Source organism: Nycticebus coucang, chromosome 20 (assembly GCF_027406575.1).
Source record: "Nycticebus coucang isolate mNycCou1 chromosome 20, mNycCou1.pri, whole genome shotgun sequence".
Lineage (NCBI taxonomy): Eukaryota > Metazoa > Chordata > Mammalia > Primates > Lorisidae > Nycticebus > Nycticebus coucang.
Window position 1 is genome coordinate 50,482,550 of NC_069799.1, and position 27,315 is coordinate 50,509,864.

Sequence of the window (27,315 nt, forward strand, 5' to 3'; positions counted from 1 at the left end):
GCCATAGTGCTCAAGACAGCATGGTACTGGCACAAAAACAGAGACATAGACACTTGGAATCGAATTGAAAACCAAGAAATGAAACTAACATCTTACAACCACCTAATCTTCGATAAACCAAACAAGAACATACCTTGGGGGAAAGACTCCCTATTCAATAAATGGTGTTGGGAGAACTGGATGTCTACATGTAAAAGACTGAAACTGGACCCACACCTTTCCCCACTCACAAAGATTGATTCAAGATGGATAAAGTACTTAAATTTAAGGCATGAAACAATAAAAATCCTCCAAGAAAGCATAGGAAAAACACTGGAAGATATCGGCCTGGGGAAAGACTTCATGAAGAAGACTGCCATGGCAATTGCAACAACAAAAATAAACAAATGGGACTTCATTAAACTGAAAAGCTTCTGTACAGCTAAGGAGACAATAACCAAAGCAAAGAGACAACCCACACAATGGGAAAGGATATTTGCATATTTTCAATCAGACAAAATCTTGATAACTAGGATCTATAGAGAACTCAAATTAATCCACATAAAAAAAGCCTACAATCCCATAGATCAATGGGCAAGAGACATGAATAGAACTTTCTCTAAAGATGACAGACGAATGGCTAACAAACACATGAAAAAATGTTCATCATCTCTATCTATTAGAGAATGCAAATCAAAACAACCCTGAGATATCATCTAACCCCAGTGAGAATGGCCCACATCTCAAAATCTCAAAACTGCAGATGCTGGTGTGGATGTGGAGAGAAGGGAACACTTTTACACTGATGGTGGGACTGCAAACTAGTACAACCTTTTTGGAAGGAAGTATGGAGAAACCTCGAAGCACTCAAGCTAGACCTCCCATTTGATCCTGCAATCCCATTACTGGGCATCTACCCAGAAGGAAAAAAAATCCTTTTATCATCAGGACACTTGTACTAGACTATTTATTGCAGCTCAATTTACAATCGCCAAAATGTGGAAACAGCCTAAATGCCCACCAACCCAGGAATGGATTAACAAGCTGTTGTATATGTATACCATGGAATACTATTCAGCCATTAAAAAAAATGGAGACTTTACATCCTTCGTATTAACCTGGATGGACGTGGAAGACATTATTCTTAGTAAAGCATCACAAGAATGGAGAAGCATGAATCCTATGTACTCAATTTTGATATAAGGACAATTAATGACAATTAAGGTTATGGGAGGGGAAAGCAGAAAGAGGAATGGAGGGGAGTGGAGCTTGGTGTGTGTCACACTTTATGGGGGCAGGACATGATTGCAGGAGGGACTTTGCCTAACAATTGCAATCAGTGTAACCTGGCTTATTGTACCCTCAATGAATCCCCAATAATAAAAAAAAAAAAATTTAATGTGTGAATTGAACTATGCTGTAAGTATAAAACATACACTGGATTTTGAAAACTTAGTAGAAACAAAAGAAAACAAAATATTAATATATTTCATAATATTGATTACGTTCTAAACTAATATTTTGGATGTACTGGCATTTTTGTCTATTTGGAACTTGTATAACAAAATACTCTAGAATGGGCAGGTTATAAACTACAGCTCCGGTGGCTTGGAATTCCAACACCAAGGCACTAGCATATTTCGTTTCTAGTGATGGCTCATTTCCTGGTCACTTCTTGCTGTGTCCTCAAAACGGTGAAAGGGCCAAGGTAGTTCTCTGGGGCCTTTTTAATAAGGGCACTAATCACATTCATGAGGGCTCTGCTCTCATGATCTAATCACCTCCCAAAGTCCTACCTCCCAATACTACATGTATCACATTGGTGATTATATTTCAATACATAAATTTTTGGTGACACAATCAGTCCATAGCAATTGGGTTAAATAAAAAATATTATTAAAATTAACTTCAATTGTTTAATTTTACTTTTTAAATATGGCTGCCAGAAAATTTAATATTAGACGTGTGGCTTATATAAAATTTCTAATGGATAGCACTGGTCTAGATGTAATAGGAAAGCCAGTGTACTGACCGCAGTCAAGGGAGATGGAGGAATATCCATTGTCACCAAATTTTAATTTCAATATAGTAAATAGTCACCTGCTCTCTTTTATTCTTACCAAACCTCTCTACCTTCAGTAGGATGGTTTCTCAACACTCCGCAAATCAAACCTTTGTTCTTAAAGATCTAACTTTTGGGGCGGCGCCTGTGGCTCAGTGAGTAGGGCGCTGGCCCCATATGCCGAGGGTGGCGGGTTCGGACCCAGCCCCGGCCAAACTGCAACAGAAAAATAGCCAGGCGTTGTGGCGGGCGCCTGTAGTCCCAGCTGCTTGGGAGGCTGAGGCAAGAGAATCGCGTAAGCCCAAGAGTTAGAGGTTGCTGTGAGCCGTGTGACGCCATGGCACGGCACTCTACCCGAGGGCAGTACAGTGAGACTCTGTCTCTACAAAAAAAAAAAAAAAAAAAGATCTAACTTTTGGTTTCTTTTATTTATTACTTTTCTGTTTTGAATTTTATTGATTTCTGCCCTTACTTTTAAGGTTACCTTCTTTCCATATTTATTTGGTTTATTTTTGGTTTATATTTGGTCTGTTTCTTGAGGCATAAGTTTAGATTATTGCTTTGAGACCTTTCTTCTTTCCTTAATATAAGCATATAAGGCTATGAATTTCCTAATACTCACAAATTTTGAATTACGTTCATTGTTGTTTAGTTGAAAAGTTTTGTCCAATTCATGCTTAAATTCTCTCTTCCCTTCCTCTGTGATCTCATAAAATGGTTGTTTAAATGCCAAGTGTTTAGAGGTTTTTCTGTTACTTTTCTATTTGTTTCAAGAGTTTGTGCTTATTTATAGCTTTTTTTTTTTTTTTTTGAGACAGAGTCTCACTCTGTCATGCTGGGTTGAGTGCTGTAGCATTATAGCTCACAGCAACCTCAAACTCTTGGGCTTGAGCAATCCTCTTATCTCAGCCTCCCTCGTACCTGGGACTATGTTTGCCTGTCATAACATCTAGCTAGTTTTTCTATTTTCAGTAGAGATGGATCTTGCTCTTGCTCAGGCTGGTCTCGAACTCTTGAGCTCAAGCAATCCACCTACCTCGGCCTCCCAGAGTGCCGGGATTACAGTTGTGAGCCACCATATCCAGCCTGCTTGGAGGATTTTCATAATAGATTCTTTCAGTTCTTTGTTATAATAATTCCAATATAGATCATCAGAATGTTAGAGTTTCTCAGGAAACTGGGGCCTTTGATATAAATGATAAATGGTTAAAAAATTAAAAAGTTTTAGGCACTGAATTTATAACAGATGTGAAAACGCTTTAAATGTAATTATAATTTTGATTGGCACATTTCTGAGAATGTATCTCAAGGAAATAATTCCAAACATGGGGAAGTGGTAGCATATAAATGTTTCACTGGAGTGTTTTTTTTTTTTTTAAATAAATGGAAGTAAATTTAAAACCATAGGCAATTAGTTAGATCAATCATAGAGTAACCATTTTATAGAAAACAATATAGCCATTAAAAGTGTGTCTATAAATAGCTTTTAATAACATAAAAACATTTAATCTTAAAAAAAATTTTAGGCTGATCATATATGTAACAGTGCATTAGTAAATAAGTACAGTCAAATACTATAAACAGGAAGCTCAGAAGGAAACCATGTACAATGCCAAGATTGGAAAGAACTGTATACTTCTATATATTAATAGTGGTTATTTTTCATTTTCTTCTGATTTTCTATTTTTCTACATTTCAAAAATCTACATTAAGAATTTATTACTTTTAAGCTTGGCATGGTAGCTCATACCTATAATCCTAGCACTCTGGGATGCTGAGGCAGAAGGATCCTTTGAGCTCAGGAATTGGAGACCTGCCTGAGCAAGAGCAAGAACCCATTTGTACTAAAAATAGAAAAATTAGCCAGGCAGTATAGCAAGTACCTGTGGTCCCAGCTACTCAAGAGGCTGAGGGAGGAGGGTCATTGGAGCCCAGGAGATTGAGGTTGCTGTGAACTAGGCAGATGCTATGGCATTTTAGCTCAGGTGACAGAATAAGACTGTCTAAAAAAAAAAAAATATATATATATATATAATTTTCATATTTTAAAATATGTTATTTAAAGCCAAACAAACATCCTTTGTAATTAAAAAAAATACCCCCCAAATTCATTTGTGCATTTGAAAGAACTGAGTGTGAACTGACATGCTTACTTAAACCCTTGTTTTTAAAGGCCAGGCATAGAAAAGAAGTGTTTTTAGCAAGATGTCATGACATCAGTTTAACAAAGGCATCAACAGATAAGTCTTAACACTCCGAGTCTTCAGGGTGAATGGGATCTTTGTGATGTTGAAACCTTCCAAATAAAGCATGCTGTCTTCACTGTTGTCAAGTTGAGGGTTGACACACCATGACAGAATTATAAATGGCATACAATACACTATGTAATAACATGATTTGATTCTATTTTTTAAAAAAACACACATTTAAACAATGAACTCAGGTTATAACAATTTTAAACAAAGCCTGGGCACAAAGTTTTGGCTCTCGGCCCACCTTCGTGGTGCTAGACATCTCAAGAATAGCAGGTTTGCTCAGATGTATGTGACCTTACAAAGACAGCATTGGTGCAGCCGGAGAAAATGCTGTTCGCAAAGTGTTATTCTTCGCTCTGAATCATCACTGGACGGCTACTCTCCTGAGAGCCTGGGAATGCCCAGCTGCAAGGCCAGCATCTGGCTTTGAGCAGGTGATGACATGCCTACCTGCAGTTACCAGGCCTCTTCGGGATTCAGTCAACTCCACATAGGGCTGCAGGGAGATCCATGGATCCCACCAACAGCAGTGAAGGTAAAACAACCTGAGCAAGAGTCAGACCCCATCTCTACTAAAAATAGAATTAAAAAAGTATCTTTCATTCTACACTTCTACTTCTTCAGAAATAGAGGCTTCTGAACATACCTACTTTTTAACAACTCAGAAAACTGAAGTTGCAAATAAAGAGGCGTATTAGAATATGAGCTTCAGGGCGGCGCCTGTGGCTCAGTCGGTAGGGCGCCGGCCCCATATACCGAGGGTGACGGGTTCAAACCCGGCCCCGGCCAAACGCAACCAAAAAATAGCTGGGTGTTGTGGCGGGCGCCTGTAGTCCCAGCTACTCGGGAGGCTGAGGCAAGAGAATCGCTTAAGCCCAGGAGTTGGAGGTTGCTGTGAGCTGTGTGAGGCCACGGCACTCTACCTAGGGCCATAAAGTGAGACTCTGTCTCTACAAAAAAAAAAAAAAAAAAAAAAAAAGAACATGAGCTTCAGGCATGTGAATAGGAAGAAACAAAGGTGAAGAGCCCCCTGTAATAAGATTAAAAGGGAGCACAGAAATGATTTACAAAATAGCAATATGGATCTATTCCATGCAGGGAAAAAGAATATACACATCTTCAGATGCTCTGGGGATCTAACCATATTCGTGGTATAATTTCTGGTGCCTCTAAACATATTGTATAACTGACGTTTGCAAAGACAATTCATCAGACGGTATTTCCCTCTCCTCTTTCAGCCAGCCAGGTTGCATTTCCCAGCCTGCCTTGGCTGAGAGGGGACCATAGACTGAGTTCCAGCCAATACCATGAGGGTGGAAGTGACATGATTCAGATCTAGTTCCGGAAGGCCTCCTAGGCAGTCCTCCATGATTTCCTTCCATTGGTGGGCTGAATGCAGAGAAAGAAAGTGGTCCTAGAAATGCCAAAGGCAATGTCTTCCAAAAAGAAAAAAAAAAAAAATTAGGGAAGAAATAGCAAAGACACACCTTGTAAGTAGCTTGGGTCCCTAAATGAGTGTGTGGAGCAGAGCCTCAGGCTATGCTCATCTGCATACCACTGAACAATGCTGTGAGCAATAACCATACCTTTTTATAGTAAGAGATTGTTTATTATAGTTATGCCCACTCACACAGAGGGTTAGATTCTAATACTTCTTGTTTTTGTGAGACAGAGTCTATGTCGCCCTCAGTAGAGGGTCATGGTTTCACAGCTCACAGCAACCTCAAACTCTTGGACTTAAGCAATTCTCTTGCCTCAGCCTCCCAAGTAGCTTGGCCTGTAAGTGCTCACCACAATGCCCAGCTATTTTTTTGTTGCAGTTGTTTAGCTGTTGTTTAGCTTACCCTGGCCTAGGCTGGGTTTGAACTCGCCACCCTCAGTGTATGTGGCTGGCACCATAACCACTGTGCTATGGGTGCCAAGCCAGATTCTAATACTTTTAAAATTTATTTTTTCTAGACACGGGTCTTACTATGTTGCCCAGGTTGAACTAGAACTACCGAACTCAAGTGATCCCCTCACCTTAGCCTCCCAACTGCAGGTGCCAGCCACTGTGCTGGCCTTAATAATATGTTTTTTTAAAGCAAGCTAAAAAATTTTTTTTCCCTCAATTCCACTGAGAAAAATGCCCAAAGTGTATTTCCTCAGGTTCTGAATAAAATGATCTATTCCTTTCTGTGACAGCCCACATGCTCCCACCTAAAATATGTCTTATTGCTCTTTTTAGGTTAAGTAATTTCATTTTTAGTTAAAAGAAATATAGAGCAATTATTACTCTTCTTTTATCATTTTTGGAGGCCTGTAGGCTTAGCATTAATTTTTAATTAAAAAAATGTGTTGGGATATGAAGGTATAGAGCGGGTGTAATTATGGAACACTAACTCAGGAACTTGGCCTGTTTTCCGAGGGGCTGCAGTTCAAGATGTGGTGAACTGTATTTGTGAAGTACAAGAAAGATGAGTTCATTCAACCATGTAAATTAAATTACAAGACTTGGAATTGTTATTTTTGTGAAAATATGTTCTCTACACTGTTCATTCTAACATTTTTTTCAGATCTTCACCATGACGCTTCCATTTGGCCTTTAAATAACACAGAATTGGTAAACGTTGCTGGTGAAGGAGATGAAACTCCAAGGTCAAATTGGAACATCTTTGCTTTAAGGTTCCAAGTTTAAAAATACCTCCAGAAAATACCTCAAAACAAAATAAAACACCAAGTAATCAAAGAACAAGGGAACTGTTATTAATAAAGGTAAAATCCCCAAGTCCATAGAACTTAAAATAGTCTTCAAATCCACTTTGGATCTCAGTCTGTTAATCCTATTTTTAATAAAATATAAGGAAGGTGATTCCCTATGTTGCACTATGACATTTCAATATTCAACAACACTGAACTGTAATTACTGCTTGTGTTAAGTACATCTGTTGCATGTCTGGAGACGTGAAAGAACAACTACTTTGCCGTGGGTATAAGCTCGCTCCCGCAATTATTAAGGGTAAACAAGATATGTTTATTTCTAAATATTATCCTATATACATCATTCATGTAGCCATCTAAAGATAGGTATTCTTATTTCTCCATGAGGAAGAATTGCTTTCATTGTCTCAACCAGTCCTGTTAAACTTCAACTTTTCTTTTTTTAATTTTTTTGAGACAGAGTCTCACTATGTCACCCTCAGTACAGTGCAGTGGCATCATAGCTCACAGCAACCTCAAACTCTTGGGTTTAAGAGATTCTCTTGCTTCAGCCTCCCAAGTAGCTGGGACTACAGGTGCCAGCCCCAATGCCTGGCTATTTTTTGTTGCAGTTGTCACTGTTGCTTTAGCTGGCCCAGGCTGGGTTCGAACCTGCCAACCTCAGTGTATGTGGCTGGCACTGTAACCACTGTGCTAAGGGCACTGAGCCAATTTTTAACTTTTTATCTTGTAGGTTTACTAAGGGAAGATAGAGGCTTTTCCCCCAGATGAAAGAACATCAGTTCAAAGAGTTCCATCTTCTAATCGCTGCAGAGATTTATAATGGCCTTTGGAATCTTGAGGTAACTATAAAATAAGCTAGAGATCTTATAGAAAAGTTACTGGAAAAGATGATGGTGGTGAATTATATGGTGTTGAAATCATATTCCAATGACAGTAAATTTAATAGTATTGAGAACTTCCTATATGCCACTAAGTTTGTGAAATATTAATCTTAATAGGTAAAGAGTTTCAGTTTTCATGAGCAGCTGATGAGGTATCCATTTGGGTGGTTCCTAGATATTTATTTCTTTATAATTTTTCAGGTTTTAAAGAATAATGCAGGAACCCCATGGTACTCTGTCAACTCTATGTTCCAGGCATATATTTTCTGGAAGTTCATTTTACATAGGGAGCTAGATACCACCACCATCATTAACTCCATAATATCTATGAGGCGAATGAAAGGTTCGTGGATTCACAAAGATGCTGTAGGACATGAACCTGATAACTGCCATATAACAGCCAATAATCTGCTTTCAGGAAGATAATGAAACATAGCCTTCCTAATGTGTGCCAATTACACATGTTTTTAGATAGGAAATGAGCACCACTCAGATTATACCTTTGAAGTTATTAATAGTAACACCTCAAATAGCCCTATAGCCCCAATCTAGGAAGGTTTCATTGAAAGGTTGAGTTAAAACTTACACACAGAGGAAGGAAGGGATGTGAATAAAACCATTTTTGTGTGAAAGATGGTAGAAAAGAAAGGCTACCAAGTTTCCAAACCAGTCTGCAGATGCCAAGGATGCAGATCCTAGTAGAAAAAAGGAAGAAGGTGGGGTGGGGGTCGCAGGTAAAGGGGGACTGATTATGTGGGCAAAAACACATGAGACCCAAGATCACGAATCTTAGTCAAAGCAGTAACAAGCCAATGGAATGGCACCAAAAGGGGAAAGGAAGAAACAAGCTCCATGAAAAAAATAAGGCCTGGATTATCCATTTGGATGGGAGAAAAGGAATTCAAATCAAGTTATCACCAGCGGGTAAAAGGAAGTTGTAAAATAAGTGAAATCGATAAGTCTAAATGACAGGAGACAGCTTCCTAGGGCAAGAGATAATAGAATTGTGCAGCAGAGAGAAGGCTGTTTTAAGTTAACATCAACAATGGAAGTGTGAAGAGTCCTTTAGGTTACTTAGCTTTAGCATAAAAAATGATTATACCTTTTGAGAGATTAAAGATGGTGGCCGAGTAACAGCTTCCCTACAACTGGGCACGGTGAGTCTGAGGAGATAAGACTCCAGACATCTCTGGCTGGTGGGATCTGCCTATAATCATCCCTTTGAGGATACAGGGAGTCAGCAAGGGACTTCTGGACCCCAAGAGGAGGACAAAAACAGTGGGAAACTGGCAAGTGGTTGCGTGTGTTCCATCGACCTAATCACACCGGCAACCGTAAGTGTAAGCAGCAGTGAGACTGCAAACCGGAAAGGCCTTACCTGTGAACTGTTTTTGTGTTTATGGACTTGGCACTCAGTTGAACTGCCTTGGGGAGAGCTTGAGCAGGAGTGCGGAGAACTTTGGGCATTGTCTGGGGCCCCAGACAGAGCCACTGAGCTGGGCTGCAGGGAGCCATTGTGTGAGAGAACTGCCCCGGCAAGCTCCGCCCTCAGAGTCCCAGAGCAAGGATGGAGCAGGACCTAGTAACCTAGTGACTGAGCAGCCTAAAGGTGGGGACTGAGCTGCCTTACAGCCTTAACCCTCGGGGGCAGAGTGAGACGGTTTTGGCACACTGAGGCTCGGGCTGTTGCCCTGGGTAGAGTGCTGTGGTGTCACAGCTCATTGCAACCTCAAATTCCTGGGCTTGGCGTTGCCCGGACCTCCATAAGATCTGTGCCGCGACCCCGCATCAAACAGGCCTCCGCATGCCCTGACCAGGAACTGCAGGAGCCGTGCAACCCTGCGTCCTCCCTCCTGTGCCACGTGCCCTCTGGAACTCTCCCTGCCTCTGCACAGAGCCCTTCTCCAGGCCAGAGACTGCCAGAGCCTTGGCTCTCTGTGCCAAAGTCACTGGTTGCCAGGCACTCAAAGAACCGTGCGCACCACATCCCACCCTGCTGCTGGATCCAGGTGTGTCACACTCCAGAGATACTTCCACAACAAGAACTTCCTAGCTGGAGCAGCCCCAGAGGAACTACACAGGGTCACTCCCTACAAAGATCAAGCAACAATAGAGTGATCCCGCTGGGGTCTAACCTTCGAGAGACACCTCCCCAACTCTGAGGATGGCCAGAGGCAACGGTGAAAAACAATCATGAGACGAAATCAACAGAAAATCTCTGGCAATACGAATAATCAGAGTAGATCAACTTCCCCAGGGATCAATGGGGCAGACACAGCACAAGATCCCATGCACAAACAAATAGCTGAGATGTCAGAAATCAAATTCAGAATCTGGATAGCAAATAAGATTGAATTAGAACTCCAAGCAGTAACCCAAAAGATATCTCAAGAATTCAACAAATTCAAAGACCAATGACCAAAGATTTTGACACATTGAGACAAGAAGTTGCATACCTCAAAGATCTGAGAAATACAGTAGAATCCCTCAGTAACAGAATGGAACAAGCAGAAGAAAGGATTTCTGACATTGAAGACAAAGTTTTTGAACATTCCCAAACTCTCAAAGAGGATGAGAAAGGAGGGCAAAAACAGATCACTCTCTCAGAGAGCTCTGAGATAATTCAAAGAAAACTAATATTGGTCTTATAGGGATCCCCGAAAGCGATGAAGTGGCTTCACAAGGCACAGAGTCTCTTCTCCATGAGATTATGAAGGAGAACTTTCCAGACATGCCAAGAGATTCTGAAATTCAGATAGCAGACAGTTTCAGAACTCCAGCACAACTCAACCCAAATAAGACACAGCATAATCAATTTCACTAAAGACACATCATAATCAATTTCACTAAAGTTAATATGAAGGAGAAAATTCTGAAAGCTGCCAGAAGAAAGAAAACCATTACCTACAAGGGGAAGAATATTAGAATAACTGCAGATCTCTCTGCTGAAACCTTTCAAGCTAGAAGAGGATGGTCAACAACTTTCGATCTCCTATAACAAAATAACTTTCAACCCAGGATCCTATACCCAGCTAAACTGAGTTTCATTTATGATGGAGAAATTAAATACTCCAATGACATTCACATGTTGAAGAAATTTGCCATAACTAAACAAACTCTCCAGGATATTCTCAGACCTACCCTCCATAAAGATCAGTGTAATCCTCCACTACAAAAGTAAACTCACCCAGAAAATTTTGATCAAATTCCAACTTCCACAGTCGCAAAAGGATTAAAAATGTCCACTGGACTCTTGAAAGGCTTATCAATATTCTCAATTAATGTGAATGGTTTAAACTGTCCTCTAAAGAGGCACAGGTTGGCTGACTGGATACAGAAACTCAAGCCAGATATCTGCTGCATACAAGAATCGCATCTTACCATTATCTTCCTGAAAGCAGATTATTGGCTGTTATAAGGCAGTTATCAGGTTCATGTCCTACAGCATCTTTGTGACTCCATGAACCTTTCATTCACCTCATAGATATTATGGAGTTAATGATGGTGGTGGTATCTAGCTCCCTATGTAAAATGAACTTCCAGAAAATATATGCCTTGAAGAAAGTGCAGGGAAAACTCTTGAAGGAATCGGCCTGGGTGAATATTTTATGAGGACGACTCCCCAGGCAAATGAAGCAGTATCAAAAATACACTACTGGGACCTGATCAAACTATAAGCCTCCTGCACAGCCAAGAACACTGTAAGTAAGACAAGCAGACAGCCCTCAGAATGGGAGAAAATATTTGCACGTTATACCACTGATAAAGGTCTAATAACAAGAATCCACAGAGAACTCAAACGTATTAGCAAGAAAAGAACACGTGACCCCATCTCAGGGTGGGCAAGGGACTTGAAGAGAAACTTCTCTAAAGAAGACAGATACCCAGTCTACAAACACATGAAAAAAAGATTATCCTTAATCATCAGAGAAATGCAAATCAAAACTCAGTAAGAGTAGCCCACATAACAAGTACTCAGTAAGAGTAGCCCACGTAACAAAATCCCAAAACCAGAGATGTTGGCGTGGATGTGGAGAAAAGGGAACACTTCTACGCTGCTGGTGGGAATGCACACTAATATGTTCCTTCTGGAAGGATGTTTGGAGAGTACTCAGAGACCTAAAAATAGACCTGCCATTTGATCCTATAATTCCTTTACTAGGTTTATACCCAGAAGACCAAAAGTCACAATATAACAAAGACATCTGTACCAGAATGTTTATTGCAGCCCAATTCATAATCGCTAAGTCATGGAAGAAGCCCAAGTGTCCATCGACCCACGAATGGACTAGCAAATTGTGGTACATGTATACCATGGAATATTATGCAGCCTTAAAGAAAGATGGAGACTTTACCGCTTTCATGTTTACATGGATGGAGCTGGAACATATTCTTCTCAGCAAAGTATCTCAGGAATGGAAGAAAAAGTATCCAACATACTCAGCTCTACTATGAAGCTAAATTATAGCTTTCACATGAAGGCTATAACCCAACTATAGCACAAGACTATGAGGAAAGGGCCAAGGAAGGGGAAGGGAGGGGGGAGGTTAGGGTGGAGGGAAGGTAATAGGTGGGGCCACACCTATGGTGCATCTTAGAATGGGTACAAGCGAAACTTACTAAAGGCAGAATACAAATGTCTACATATAATAACTACGAAAATGCCATGAAGGCTACGTTGAACAGTTTGATGAGAATATTTCAGATTGTATATGAAACCAGCACGTTGTACCCCTTGATTGCACTAATGTACACAGCTATGATTTAACAATAAAAATAAATAAATTAAAAAAAATAAATAAAATTATTAGCATTTGAAAAAGGATGAAAATGTAATACTAAATATTGTAACAATGTTTTGAAAAACACTGTAAGGTATCAAAAACATTTCTTATAAAGGTCAGTGAAGTTTTTGTGTCTTTATTAATAACAGCTATCTTAGAACAATCAAAATGATATCATCTCTATTAAAAACTAAATGTATTTTTTTTTTTTTTTTTTTGTAGAGACAGAGTCTCACTCTATGGCCCTTGGTAGAGTGCCGTGGCCTCACACAGCTCACAGCAACCTCCAACTCCTGGGCTTAAGCGATTCTCTTGCCTCAGCCTCCCGAGTAGCTGGGACTACAGGTGCCCGCCACAACGCCCGGCTATTTTTTGATTGCAGTTTGGCCGGGGCCGGGTTTGAACCCGCCACCCTCGGTATATGGGGCCGGCGCCCTACCAACTGAGCCACAGGCGCCGCCCAAAAAACTAAATGTATTTTTAAAATTAAAAAAATGATTATATACTTCACAGACATTTGAAGTGTTTTTATTCAATATGAATTCATACTCATCCCACTTGGAAGGATGAAGTCTATGGTGTCCCAGTGACCAAATGACACCTACAAGTGTCCTTTCAAACATTAAAGCTAAGATCTTAGGGAATGAGCGTGACTCCTCCCCTTGGCCCTAGCAATTTACTGATTTTAATGACCACATTTATCTGATGTCCTTGACTGAATGTAATAAATAATAGGTAATGACCATGAGTTCTTCATTCCCATTCTGCTCTAATCCACTTAATTCCTCTATTACATTGCGGCAAGGCACATAATTGAAAGCATAAATTAAAAAACAAAGATGACAAAAATCAGAGGGCACAGCTGTCTACATCGGCCTTCTCTGTACACAGTAGGAGTTCAGCGCCTTTCCCCCAGCTCAGCATGGCCTTCTTCTGGCACTTACCTCATCATCCCTGACCTCGGGTGGAAGAGGATCACTCTCCTCCACTAAGAGGGGGAACATTTCTTCATGACGTGGGGCGGGGAAGGGGAATTTACTCAGACGAAACTTTAGCTAAAGTAGAGTTAATTCAGATGCTCTTGAAAAGAAGTATGTGGCTTTTTACCAGCCAGGGCCAGTGAGGGCCTTGAACCTTATAGCTTAGGTAATCATGCTATCTAAGAGCTGTGTAATTTAGCTAAGAATTATGAATGCTAGTTTCTGAAGGTAGATAATGAAATGATTAGTTATTGTTTATCTTGAGCCTTTGGCCCTGCCTCCTCCGGCTTCAAGCTTGATAAACTGTGAACTTGGAGCTCGCCTTGATGGGTGGGGGAAGCCTGTGCTCCATTTCTCTTGGGACTTAATGCTCATTAGTCACAGATGCCAATTAAAAGCTTTGTCAGAGAACCAGAGGAATGTGCCACTGCACATGCACAGGTCCGGTAGCCCCTTTCACTCCTGACATGGGTGAATGCTTCTCTACGGCGCGCCAAGCCGCCCAGCCATGGGCTGCATGTGCGTCAGCAGACAGGACCAACAAAAGCCTCCCCAAAATGTTGAAGTCAGCACTTTCTGGAGCCAGCCCTTTTCATTCCAACTGATAAGGATTTAAACATTTTCATTAGCTTAGCTGATTCCGGTCATTGACGATGACAGATGCATTATAATTATTTTTAAAGCGAGTTGTATAATCAGGGTGCTGCCTGGGCTTGAGAATGTTCTAGAAATGATTACTGACCCTTGTGCACCCCTCCTGCAACCACGAGGGGGTCACGCTGAGGTTAACGTTCTGGCAAACCACTTAGGATCTAACTGTTTTGGAAGGGATTATTGCCATTGTAAACCACTGACCAGGGCTTGAAATGGTGATTCTTAATTAAGAAAATAAAAGGATTCAGCGTCTGCACTCTCATCATGCAGCTGACAACTGACTCCGCCTCAATCCAAACACAGGAAAAAATGCAGCCAGGAGATGGATTTATTTTTGTAATCGTTTGTGTTAGATATTTTATCTGAAATAATATGGTAAGAGTTCAGAAATAACTTTGGGTATCGTGTATCAAAAGAATATTTGCCATATTGTTTTTTTATGAATCCTTTGTTCCTATTTCAACTATGTCTTACTGTTGACTTATTACTAACTTGTCGCTTCCAAAGAGAATTTTAGGGCAAAATATCTCAAAATTATAGCATGCGAACAGTCTATACAGTATTGTGAAATGTGTTATGTTTAGACAACACTCAGTAATTAATGTTCTTTTTTTTTTTGAGATAGAGTCTCAAGGTGTAGCCCTGGGTACAGTGCTGTTGTGTTACAGCTCACAGCAACCTCAAACTCTCGGGCTCAAGCCATTCTCTTGCCTTAGTCTCCCAAGTAGCGGGGACTACAGGTACCTGCCACAACGCCTGGCTATTTTTTTTGGTTGTAGTTGTCATTGTTGTTTGGCAGGCCCAGGCTGGATTTGAACCCACCAGCTCCGGGGTATGTGGCTGGCGCCATAGCCACTTGAGCTACAGGGGCTGAGCCATTAATGTTCTTTTTTAAATTGACTATTTATTTTATTTGCTAATGTATTCTTTGAAATGTCATAAAAATCATGGGGGCAGTCAGATCTGAGAAATATTATATTTTATAACAGCAGAAAAAATGTTGACTACCATCCCTGCCTTATCTATGAACCTGCTAACTGTGAATGGTAGAAATAACTAAAGTGTGTTTTGAGAAGACTGGACCACTTGGATACAGAAGATTTGGATGCAAAGCTGTACACAGGTTATAAGAAGATTTGTCAGGAAAATATCTCAAGTCAGTAGAAAAATCATAGAATTCCAGGATGAGAAAAAGCTTTGGGGTTTTTAATTGTAACCTTAAAAAAAAACCATGTCCTTCTAGTCTTTCAGTAAAGAAAAGCAAAAGACAACTGTACCATTCCAGAAGGTATTATTTGTTCTTCCATAGTTCACTGTTTGAAAATTTTCTCAAGGTAAGATAAAGCCCCTTCCCTCTCCCACACCCTCTCCCTCTCTTTTTCAGCACACCAGGCTGTGGTTGAGTTTATTCCAGAAGTTCAAAAGAATTCAACTTCTCAGAAGTTCTATGATTTAACATTCAAGGTTACATTAGTTTAATACTTTTCAAGCTGCTTTTTGGATAGTCCGCATTTGGATAGATGTTAGCAAGAAAGCTTTGCAGAAACAATATGATTTCTAAAATTCTTAGATTTTTTTTCTAATGTCAAAAAGGTCAAAGTGGAATTTCTCATCCTGCATTTTTTTTTATTGAGAAAACCTGAAAGCTTTCTCACTCCAAACACTTAGAAATAAAATCTAAAAAAAATTCTTTCAAATGAATTACCAAACTTACAAAAAAAGAGTAAGCAAGAGTGAGCAAGAGAGACCTAAGGGGAAGACATGGAGACCTGAAAGCAGTGTGGAAAGGGACACAGGGAGATGCTCATCTGCAGAGGAAGGAGGTACCGGTCTCAGACTCCGAGGACCTTAGGTTTAAATTCCTATATAAGGTTAGGGGACTGGGGAAAGCATCCCAGCAAACAGACATAATAATGACGCCTGTCTGTCTTTCTCCACATGCCAAGGGAAGGCAAAAGATAGTTTACAATCTGGGTTATGTGGGTGGTCCAGGAATACCTGAATCAAGAAATTAGCCAGCCTAAGGGCCAGGGTCAGGCTCACACTTGTGCCTGTAATCCTAGCACTCTGGGAGGCCAAGGCGGGTGGATTGCTTGAGCTCAGGATTTCTGAGACCAACCTATGCAAGAGGGAGACCCAATCTCGACTAAAAATAGTAAAACTAGCTGGGTGTTATGGTGGGCACTTGTAGTCCCAGCTGCTTGGGAGGCTGAGGAAAGAGAATGGCGTAAGCCCCAAAGTTTGAAGTTGCTGTGAGGTGTGATGCCACGGCACTCTACCCAGGGCGACAAAGTGAGACTGTGTCTCAAAAAAAAAAAGAAAGAAAGAAAGAAAGAGAGAGAGAGAGATTGATTAACCTAAGGATTCACTTAGGACAGGAATCAAAAACAAATGCTAAAATGTCTCTAAAGGGCTGGCTACACCCATTCTGGCTGTGTATTTTTACATAGTATTCCCACTAAAGATAAACTCCTCATCTCAAATTTCAACCACATGCAGAAACAATCTACCATGACAAGAATCAGATCATTGGATCTTAAGAACTTTGGATAGATAAATGAACAAAATAACAGGTTATTCAACATAAATTTTAAACCATTAAGCCTACTGTATAGAAAGAAAAATACAGCCTTAAAAAATAAGTAGATAAACCATCTAGAAATAAAACCTATAGCAATTGAATAAAAAACTTAATGAATAGGAGAGATGACTGTTCAGACATAGTTGAAAACATTAATGGTCTGAATGATAAGTTGTGATCAAGTAGGATGTATCCCAGAAGAATGGTTTAATTTTGGAAAATTTATGAATATAATTAATCAATTAACACATTAAAAGAGAAAAAAAATCATATACTCATCTCAATAAATGCAGAAAATATTTGATATAATTGGAAACAAACATTTTCTTTCTTTTTTTTTTGAGACAGAGTCTCACTCAGTTGTTCTGGGGTAGAGCACCATGGCGTCATAGCTCATCGCAACCTCAAACACTTGGGCTCAAGTAATCTTCTTGCCTCAGCCTTCTGAGTAGCTAGGACTACAGGCACCCACCTGGCTAGTTTTTTTCATTTTTAGTAGAAACAGGGTCCAAAATACTTTCTTGATAACACCAGGGCAAAACAAGGAACAGAAGGAAGTTACATTAACCTGATAAAAAATTTTACGTGAAAACTCCAAAAAACAATCATACTTGGTGAAAGGGCTTGTTCATATAAAATCTGGAACAAAACAGCATGTCTGCTAATCAAAGCTTCAACATTGGGCAAGAAGACCTAATCAGAATAGCAAGAAGGGAAAAAGAAGGAATAAAAACATGTTATATAAGAATGAGAATTGCCATTATTTGATATGTAATTATTATTTAGAAAAATCTAAAGTGATCTACAAACTTTTAAAACTAATAAGGTAGTTAAATATGGTTGGAGACAAGATAGGCTAGTTAACGAATTATACTGGGGCCATTGCTTATTCATAGAAAAATAATTAAAAAATCAGGCCAATATATCACACCATAAATAAATATAAATTCTAGACAGATTAAAATCAGGCTAATATATCACACCATAAAGAAATATAAATTCTAGACAGATTAAAGAGTTTTCTGGGAAAAAGTAATGGTAAAACTTTTCAAAGAAAACAGAGAAAAATAACTATGTAATCATGGGGGGAACACTTCTTTTTTTTTTTTTGTAGAGACAGAGTCTCACTTTATGGCCCTGGGTAGAGTGCCGTGGCCTCACACAGCTCACAGCAACCTCCAACTCCTGGGCTTAAGTGATTCTCTTGCCTCAGCCTCCTAAGTAGCTGGGACTACAGGCGCCCGCCACAACGCCCAGCTATTTTTTGGTTGCAGTTCAGCCGGGGCCGGGTTTGAACCTGCCACCCTCGGGATATGGGGCCAGTGCCCCACCAACTGAGCCACAGGTGCCGCCCGGGGGAACACTTCTTAAGATTCCCAAAGTATAAACCATAAAGGACAATATTGACAGATTTCACTTATTAAAACTTTTAAACTTCTATGTGATAAAAGATGCCACAAATAAAGTAAAAAAAAAAGAGTCATTGACTAGAGGTAGATATTTATAAATCATATCCCACTTTTGCCAAAATTGCCATCCAGAATATTTTAAAAGTACTTACAACTCAATGGTAAAAGATAATCAAAGGGAAATCAATGGAAAGCACTAGAATACTTGATAACATTATAAAAATATGCTGAACTTCACCAGTAATCAGAGACCTGGTCTCTACTAAATCTTACATCAAAGAAATGAACAAAAAAGAATGTTTGATAATCCCTAGTACTGGAAAAGATATGGGCAAGCAGAAGTGCTGTATCAGGAGATCTGAACCCTATCTGTATATTAGCGTCTTCTGGGGAGCTTTAAAACAAATATCATGGCTGGGTACAGTGGCTCACGCCTGTAATCCTAGCTCTCTGGAGGCTGAGGCCAGTGGATTGCTTGATCTCAGAAGTTTGAGAACAGCCTGAGCAAGAATGAGACCCGGTCTTTACCAAAAATAGAGAAACTAAGGCAAGAGTATTGTTTGAGCCCAAGAGTTTGAGGTTTCTGCGAGCTATAAGAACACCATGGCACTCTATGGAGGCTAACAGGATGAGACTTGGTCTCAAAAAAAAAAAAAATCATTTTGGGGTTCCTTCCCCAGAGCTGTTGATTTAATTGGTCTAAAACTGGGACTTAGGCTTTGGTAAATTTTAAAAGTGATTCTCAACTGCACCTGGAGTTTGGAACTACTGCCCAACCTGGTTGGTAGTCAAGTAAACCAGAACAGTTTGTAGAGCAATTTGGCAACATTTATTGATGGTAAAGAGGTGCGCGTTCCCTGTGACCCAACATTTCAACTTCCAGGTAACTCCTCTCAAGAAATTCCGGCACATGTATAAAAGATCTGTAATGAGGATCACTAAGCATGATTGTTAATTGCAAAACTTCAGAGACAGATCCAAATTTCCCTCAGTGGGAAAATGGATAAATCAACCTTAGGTTATTTACGCAACATGCTGCAATGTGCTATCCTACAATTGCAATCCATAGACAGATACCCAAGCATCAACATGCGTACAACTCCAACACAATGTTGAGTGAAAAAAGTTGCAAAAGAGGGTGGACGATGCTTTATATATGTCTTTTAAATTTCAACACAAAACAATAGTTCATGTCTGTATCTAACACACAGGCACACACACACAGAGTAAAATTACCAAAATACCAAAGTATACATAGGAAAGAGATGTAGCAATTTTAGCATAATAATTATCTGCAGAAAGAGGAGGAAGAGAAAAAGGTTAGCTGCATTTGTAATGAGCTTTATTTTCTTTTACAAGCTATTTGAACTAAAGATGGCAAAATACATATATTTTTGATGGCAGGTTTGCAGATCACTATCATATTCTTTTTTGTATGTTTGAGATACTTTTATTAAAAATATTTAAAAGGCAAAAGACCTGTGCCTCAGTGAGTAGGGTGCCAGCCCCATATACTGAGGGTGGCAGGTTTGTACCCGGCCTCGGCCAAACTGCAACAAAAAAATAGCCAGGTGTTGTGGTGGGCGCCTGTAGTCCCAGCTACTCAGGAGGCTGAGGGAAGAGAATTGCCTAAGCCCAGGAGTTGGAGGTTGCTGTGAGCTGTGACGCCACGGCACTCTACCGAGGGTGACAAAGTGAGACTCTGTCTCTAAAAAATAAATAGAAAAGGCAAAAGAACGACATATAAAAATATTTAAAAGGCAAAATGTATGATGATGGGGTCATATCCTTGTTATTTTCTAATCATTGTAAAACAAATAATGGTTTTAAACATAAGAAATAAAAAGTAAACAAAAGAGCATTGAATCTGGAGGCCAGACGCTTGAATTCTCATCCTAGTTCTGAAGCTAATTAGTGACTTAGTGGAAGTCATTTTGCTACACCTGCTTCAGTTTCCTTTCCAGTAAAGGAATTGGATAAGATGATCCAAAGCCCATTCTAGCTTCAAATTTCTATGAATCGAAACTTGTGAAAGGATCGTATTTCTGAATTCAATTTTTCTTCCACATTGGATGGCATTGGCAAAGTATATGCTTACTCTGTAGTAACATACTTATTGTTAAAAATGATTATGGACTCGGAGGGTGCCCATAGCTCAGTGGTTAGGGTGCCAGCCACATGCTCTGAGGCTGGTGGGTTCAAACTGGGCCTGGGCCTGCTAAACAAACAAACAAAAAAGGCTGGGTGTTGTGGCGGGCGCCTGTAGTCCCAGCTACTAGGGAGGCTGAGGCAAGAGAATTGCTTGAGCCCAAGAGTTGGAGGTTGATGTGAGCTATGACCAATGGCACTCTACTGAGGGTGACAAAGTGAGACTCGGTCTCAATTAAAAAATAAGTAAAAAATTTTAAAAAATGATCATGGATCATCTCTGATATATTTTAAAATACGAAGACAAAGCAATGTATCATCATAGAGAGAAATGTTCATGTCTGTATCTAACACAAACACTTCTCTTACTGATGCCTGATGAAATATTCAATAAACAATAGTTGAATTGATGATATATTAATACTAAAGGGGGAAATTAGCCTAAAAACTTTCACAATAACCCAGATTAGGAACAATAAAAAAATAAGGGAAAGCATTAATAAACTCCCAACGATTTGCTTCCCAAGTTTATACACTTATTTCTTTATTCGTTTGTTCACTGATTATTTACTATGCCTTTTGTTCCAAAGGATCATTTATGAATCAGCTAATCACTATTTGTCATGTATTAATAAAATGTTTATTTTTATTAATTGATTTATTTTTTGAGACAGAGTCTCACTTTGTCACCCTTGGTAGAGTGCTATGACATCAGAGCTCACAGCAACCTCAAATTCTTGGGCTCAAGTGATTCAGACTCCTGAGTAGCTGGGACTATAGGCACATGCCAGAATGCCTGGCTATTTTTAGAAACAAGGTCTCTCTCTTGCCCAGGCTGATTTCCAACCCATGAACTCATGCAATCCATCCACCTTGGCCTTCCAGAGTGCTAATATTATAGGCATGAGCCACTGTGCCTGGCCTTAATAAAATGTTTATAATAGCAGATGTCATGGTAAGTTTTACTTAAAATATGTTTTATGACAGCAAACTGTCTGACACTCCCTCCTTTCTGGTAATTTGAAAGACTTCATCCTAAGTGTCTTATTTGCTCCCAGTCAAAATCTGGTTCAATATGAACAATGAAAACACATTTGCTTGTGAATGTGCTGTGGTCTCCCAAGAATGTCAACACTTTTAGCCGGTATGTTTTAATTGTCCCCATAACCCTGCAGAAACCAAAGTCCAGAAAAGCATGGCATAGGGTGATGTCATGCTGTACACGCGGTTAATGCAGAGCAGAGGGAACTGAAACCCATTTCTAACACACGTAGCAAAAACTCGCTGCTGAAGTCCCTGTGATGCCGCCTTCTACTCCAGCCCTGCCCTAGCCTGCTACCTATTCTAGGCTCCTGTGATTCTGCTAGATATGCTAGCCAAGAATTAAAATAATACAGAAAGGAACCTGGACAATCCACAGCGTTGGGAGCTAACAGCAGAGTGAAAGAAACGACAACAAAAAGAATACTGAATGGCAGCTGATAGGAACATTCTTGAATCTTTGTGAATGAGGTTGCTTACATCACAGTGGTTCTCAACCGGTGGGTTCACAGCTATTAGGAAGGTTGAGAACCACTGTTATATCACCTGTATGACAGTTAAGGTAGGGAAGATTTAATGTGATAAGTGTTATGAAATATTTAGTATCACACCAGGCGAAGCATGGCAGTCAGCGCTTATTAGATGTCATCATCACCTTCCTCTTCCTCATCTTCTACCATAGGACACGGCAGTTCAGATTTGTCCAGAACAACATAGGCTTGTAAAAGAGCTACTCAATGCAAACAACATATTTTTTTTTAAATAAAGGACAGCTGCCCAAGATTGTAGAGATGACCTGTTGGCTTTTGAAACTCGGCAATATAATTTCCACTGGGGGGAAAAGAAGATAGGAAGTCCATTCTCATTTTGCAGGTAGATAGCAGGCTGGTTAAAGAAAGCAAAAATCTACTGAGGATCTTCTTAACTGGTCAAGGAGGAGCAGGATGAGCAGGAAAAACTCGCATTTTCCTGGCTCATAGCTCTCCTCTGTAAGGCAGAAGCAAAGAGATTGCCATAGCTGACTGGTAGGCAGCCCCGCCCCCCCAAAGGGGGCTGTTGGGCAGCTCTGTGCCCCATACAGTGATTCCCAACCTTTCTGGCACCAGGAACAGATTTCACAGAAGATAATTTTTCCATGAACCAGGGTGGAAGAGGTGATAGTTTCAGGATGACTCAAGCACATTGCATCCCCACCTCTGATTGCTAAGCATTAGATTCCCACAGGAGCAACAACCTGGATCCTGCACATGTACAGTTTACAGGAGGGTTCCTGCTCCTAAGAGAATCTAATGTCCTCTGACAGAAGGCAGAGCTCAGGCAGTGATGTGAGCCATGGGGAGCGGCTGTAAATGCAGATGAAGCTTCACTTGTTTGCTGCTCACCTCCTGCTGTGTGGGTTGGTTCTTAACAGGCCATAAACAGGTCCCCCCTCCACAGCTTGGGGGGGTTAGGGTCTGCAGTCCTCATAGAGTAAAGCACAAATCTTTAAGCACAAGTAAATCACAAAGCAAACAATTCCTCTAAACGCAACAACCATCCCAGATGGCAAAGACCAGACTCTCACTTTGTTTCATTTTTCACAGTTCCCACATCACCCTTCCCCTCCGCCAAGGGCAGGTCTGTGGGCATCCAAGATTATACCATTGCTGCTGAGCTTGCAAAAGTGGGACAACAACTCCTGTTGTTCACAACAGGAATTTACTCTTGGTAGATTAAAGAGTAATCTAGCTGCTCTAGGACATGCAAGGGAAATTTAAAGGACATCTATAGATCTGAAATAATACACTTTGCTAAGTGAAAATAACAGATGGTCTGCAGATAATAATCTTTAACTGAAGGGCTAAGTGGTAACAAGACCGGTTCTGAGAGTACTCAGCTATGGCCACGGGGGATGAATGGGAATCATGTTTCTTAGGGGATTAGGCAGGCACCACCTAAGACTAGGGGAAGTTAGATGGAACAATGCAACACTCCTCTTCCACATAAGTGGGTTTCACCCACTGTCTTTCTTCCAGGGTCCATAGAAGGCCTTGGCACAGGAGACAGCTTTGTTATAAAGTGTGGGGAGCTGAGATGTGCAGGAAGCGCAGATCACTCCTGGGCTCATTCTTGCCCAGACGTCAACCAGACAGCACATGGAAGCAGCCATCTCTTCCCCCAGATGACTGCTGGGAAAGTTGGCAGGACCCAACCAACACCCCCGCCCCCAACAGCACACTCTCAGGAATTACAGCTACCACATAAAGAGGAGAGGACTGGGGGGTGGGTGGCAGATATCAGGAGTCCCAGGGGAAAAGGACATTTTGGCTCCTTCTGGATTTCTAGATTGCCTCCTGATTACCTGTGCCCTGCGCAACCACATGTAGTGAGAGCAGCATCACAGGTCTAGAATTCTAGAGTCCAGAAAAGTCTCCAACAGGCATTACTGTAGTTCAATTTAACAACGTAACCAAAGGTAATAGCAACTGAAATATTTTAATGTTTCCATGCCCTTTTTGCTACAGAGTTCTTTTCTTTTCTTTTTACATTTTCAATATGATTTCATGGCATTTTTAAAAGGGGTCTACCAGAGTCCTAGTTTTAACTAATTCTACTCTCTAGATTTCTAAGTCCTTCAGCAAATCTACCTACCTATTCCAGAGAAATTCTAGCCCACGTGGAAGAGGTTGGTTTGTTTGCTAGGAAACAATGCTCTTTTCAGAAGTTTTTTTTTTTTTTACTTGCTTATTTTCCAATTTAAAATATAGTTTATGTTACTCGAGGAAATGAGGCAAAAGATATTCACATGCAACATTAATGAAATTAAGTGGTTCTCAACATAAACACATAAACATTGTTATAAATATTACCTGCTACTTGCTAAACAGTGTGAAGAGCAGAAAACTTAGTATCTCATCTTGTAATTAATTTATGCGTCAGCAAATTGTTGTGGTTGTATTTACAGTCAAACTGGCAACTTCATGGAGATTACAACCCACATAAAAAAAGAGGGGATTGAGAAGGAAGAAAAGAGAAATATAGCGACAAAGTACTTACTTGCAGTGATATTTTATCCTGAATTTCAAATTAGGCTTTGAAAGAGAAATTGATCTAGCTATAATCCTTTGGCCTTTAGGGGATACTTTGCGACTCCATGGGACAAATCTTTGCGAAATCCTCCTTTTATAGCTATTTCTGCAAATGTCCAAGGTTTGCTAAGACTTAGTAAAATATAAGACTGACTAGATTTCCCTTTAAAAAAAAAAAAAAAAAAGCAAGCAAATCAAAATAGAAGCAACATAGGAAAAATAAACCCTCCCCTGAGCTAGAATCTAATTCAGAGAGTAACTGTCCCTGCCATCTCCAATTGAAGGGGTCCTTTGCGTCCCTGGTGGCATTTGTCATTATTCAGCCCAATGTCGGTTGGTTTACAGCAATGTGAGGATGTTCGAAGAGAAATGAACTCATTCTCTGAAGTTCCTTGTAGTAAAGGAAAACAGATGGAGGATTTCCTGCTGAGGACTCCCTGCCGAGGCACCAATTCGAGGGGGTGTGGAATTGACTTGTGAAGGCACTTGGTTTTCTAGGCTCAGCAGAATCAGCTCCGCAACCAGCCCACATGCACTGGCTGGCCGTGTGCTAAAGAGAACTCTGTCATTTTGAGATGACTCCTCCAACAGGGACGGCTTGTAGGAAGTGGGTCAGTAAGTCTTAGGGCTTTGTTTGTCACTGCCCCCGTTTCAATCACATCTTCCTCCGGGACTAGAGGACATTTGGTGTATGCAAGCTACTTGCTCATTCTTTTCCTCTTTGTCTCTTCAAGTTCATCTCTCAGCCTTCTCATTTGATAGAAGTTTCCGGGTGCATGCACTTTGTAAATGCATTCTCCAAAATTAATTTAAAGTGCTAGCAATATTTTCTTTCCTTCTTTCCCTCCCTCCCTCCCGTCCTTCCTTCCCACCCTTTCCCCTATGCATGTATATTTCTAAGGGCAGTGCATTTCAAAATATGTTACAAAGACACTGCTTCGGTTAGGAATATTCAATTGCACCTATCAGGAAAGCAGATTCTATATAACCTACCCCTGGCTATGTCCCCTGCCTACAGACTGACACCCTTCAGTTTGAAAAACAAAAGCAGAAACAGCCAATAGCCCACAACTCACCTTTAAAAACATAATTTGGGGTTCTTTTATGCCCCATCACCGAGAGTGAGGACACGTCTGTCTAACAGGGGAGGTTTTCCCATATTAATCTAACAGTCTCATAACAAAACATTAACCACCTATTCATTTCGATGATCTCAACAATTCACCTAGCTCTATATCCATCTTTCATATTACAAACTGGTGTTAAAGATCCTTGTAGAAATAAGTTCCACTCGAACTTTCCATGTCAAAGTCTTGGTACAGTCATTGATTATTGTGGGGCAAAAGTGTCCGTAAGCCCAGCTGAGTAACAGCATGAAAACCCAAGAGAGGTAAAAATGCGTATTAGGGAGATGTGTAAGTGGTGTGTGGCGCTGTGGCCTGTCTGGCTGGTTAGGGTAACAAAACTTTCATGGCCTTCATGAAACAATTTTCTTTTTTTGAGAGAGAGAAAGAGTCTCATGCTGTCACCCTTTTATCATAGCTAATGGCAACCTCAAACTCCTGGGCTAAAAAGATCCTCTTGCCTCAGCCTCCCGAGTAGCTGGGACTACTGGTGTGAGACACTGCAATTGGCCCTTACTACAAAATTTTCAAAATTATCTGGAAGGACATTCTGTATATCAGGGGTCCACAAACTAAGACCAAGTTAGGTCCACTGCTTATGTCTATAAATAAAGTTTTATTGGAACACAGTCACACCTGTTTGTTGCCACTTTCTCTGTAGTTGCTTTCATGCAACCACAGCAGAGTGGTAGAGTTATGGAAGAGACTGTATGGTTCGCAAAATCCAAAATATTCACTATCTGGCCCTTTATAAAAAATTTGCAGACCACTCCCCTCTTTGTTATACTAGATGGTCACCAGATAACTCCTAAAATCTTTGGCTATTTTTTTTCTGAACTGTATTGTCAGAGTTGTACGGTCATAATTGTATTTAAGGGTAATGCTGATCCCTCACTGTCCGCCCACCATTCCTGGGGTGAATGTGAGAAGAGGGCGTGGGGTAGAGCCCCACGCACCCAAGGGCCAGAGTGGATCAGACCAGGTAGGGGTGCTGTGGGATGACACAGTCAGAACACAGAGGCGAGAGAAGCAGGGTCGACAGAGAGGACTGACAAGCACAATAAACCCATAACTGAAGGAAAACATAGCAGAGAATGGTTACAAGTGAGTATACGGAGTATGAAAATGGCTGAAACAACCCGGTAGGATTAAGGCCCTGAACAAAAATAAGAATGGTGAACACCTTCTTTCTGGTGCCCCACTAGAAGGATGACTAAGTCACCCCGATTTGCCCCCTTGGCCTATTCCAGTTTCAAAACTGAAGGCCCTGCGTCCTTCTCAACCCCAAGGAATCTGCACAGCTGGCCGCCCTACCTGGTGGTCCATGCAAGAATTGTGCAAGTCAGGCTGAAAGGAAACCAGAAGCACTCAGCACCTCCCATCCTTGGAGAACTTAGTTAAGAAGGACATTCTGGTGCTACTGAGGCACTGGGGACACTGCAGAAAGTCAGGGTCCCTATTCTCAGTAAGTGATCTTGCTGTGAGCGTGCACAGGAACAGGAAGAGACTGGCCTCAAAACAACGCGTAAACAGGATGAGATCATCTGTACTACTGGACAGTTGTTGGCCTGGCCTTTTCACCCCAAAGCCAGCCTGCATTTTTTCTGGAATAGCTGACCTTGGTGAATTGATGACTGCCAGTTGCC

General features: G+C 40.6%; 1 protein-coding gene across 2 annotated transcripts in view; it reads right to left on the reverse strand.

Annotated features, from left to right (window-relative positions):
- The window catches only part of KIAA1217 (KIAA1217 ortholog), a 445,617-nt gene extending 418,530 nt beyond the window's left edge, over positions 1-27,087 (reverse strand). Inside the window, exon 1 of one of the 2 annotated variants that reach the window (XM_053572349.1) lies at positions 26,984-27,087. The gene's annotated coding sequence lies outside the window, so the exon portion shown is untranslated. Of the gene's footprint in view, positions 1-24,513; positions 24,711-26,983 lie in introns of those variants that run through there. The other variant, XM_053572348.1, reaches the window with a different exon arrangement.
- Between the last annotated feature and the right edge of the window lie 228 nt (positions 27,088-27,315).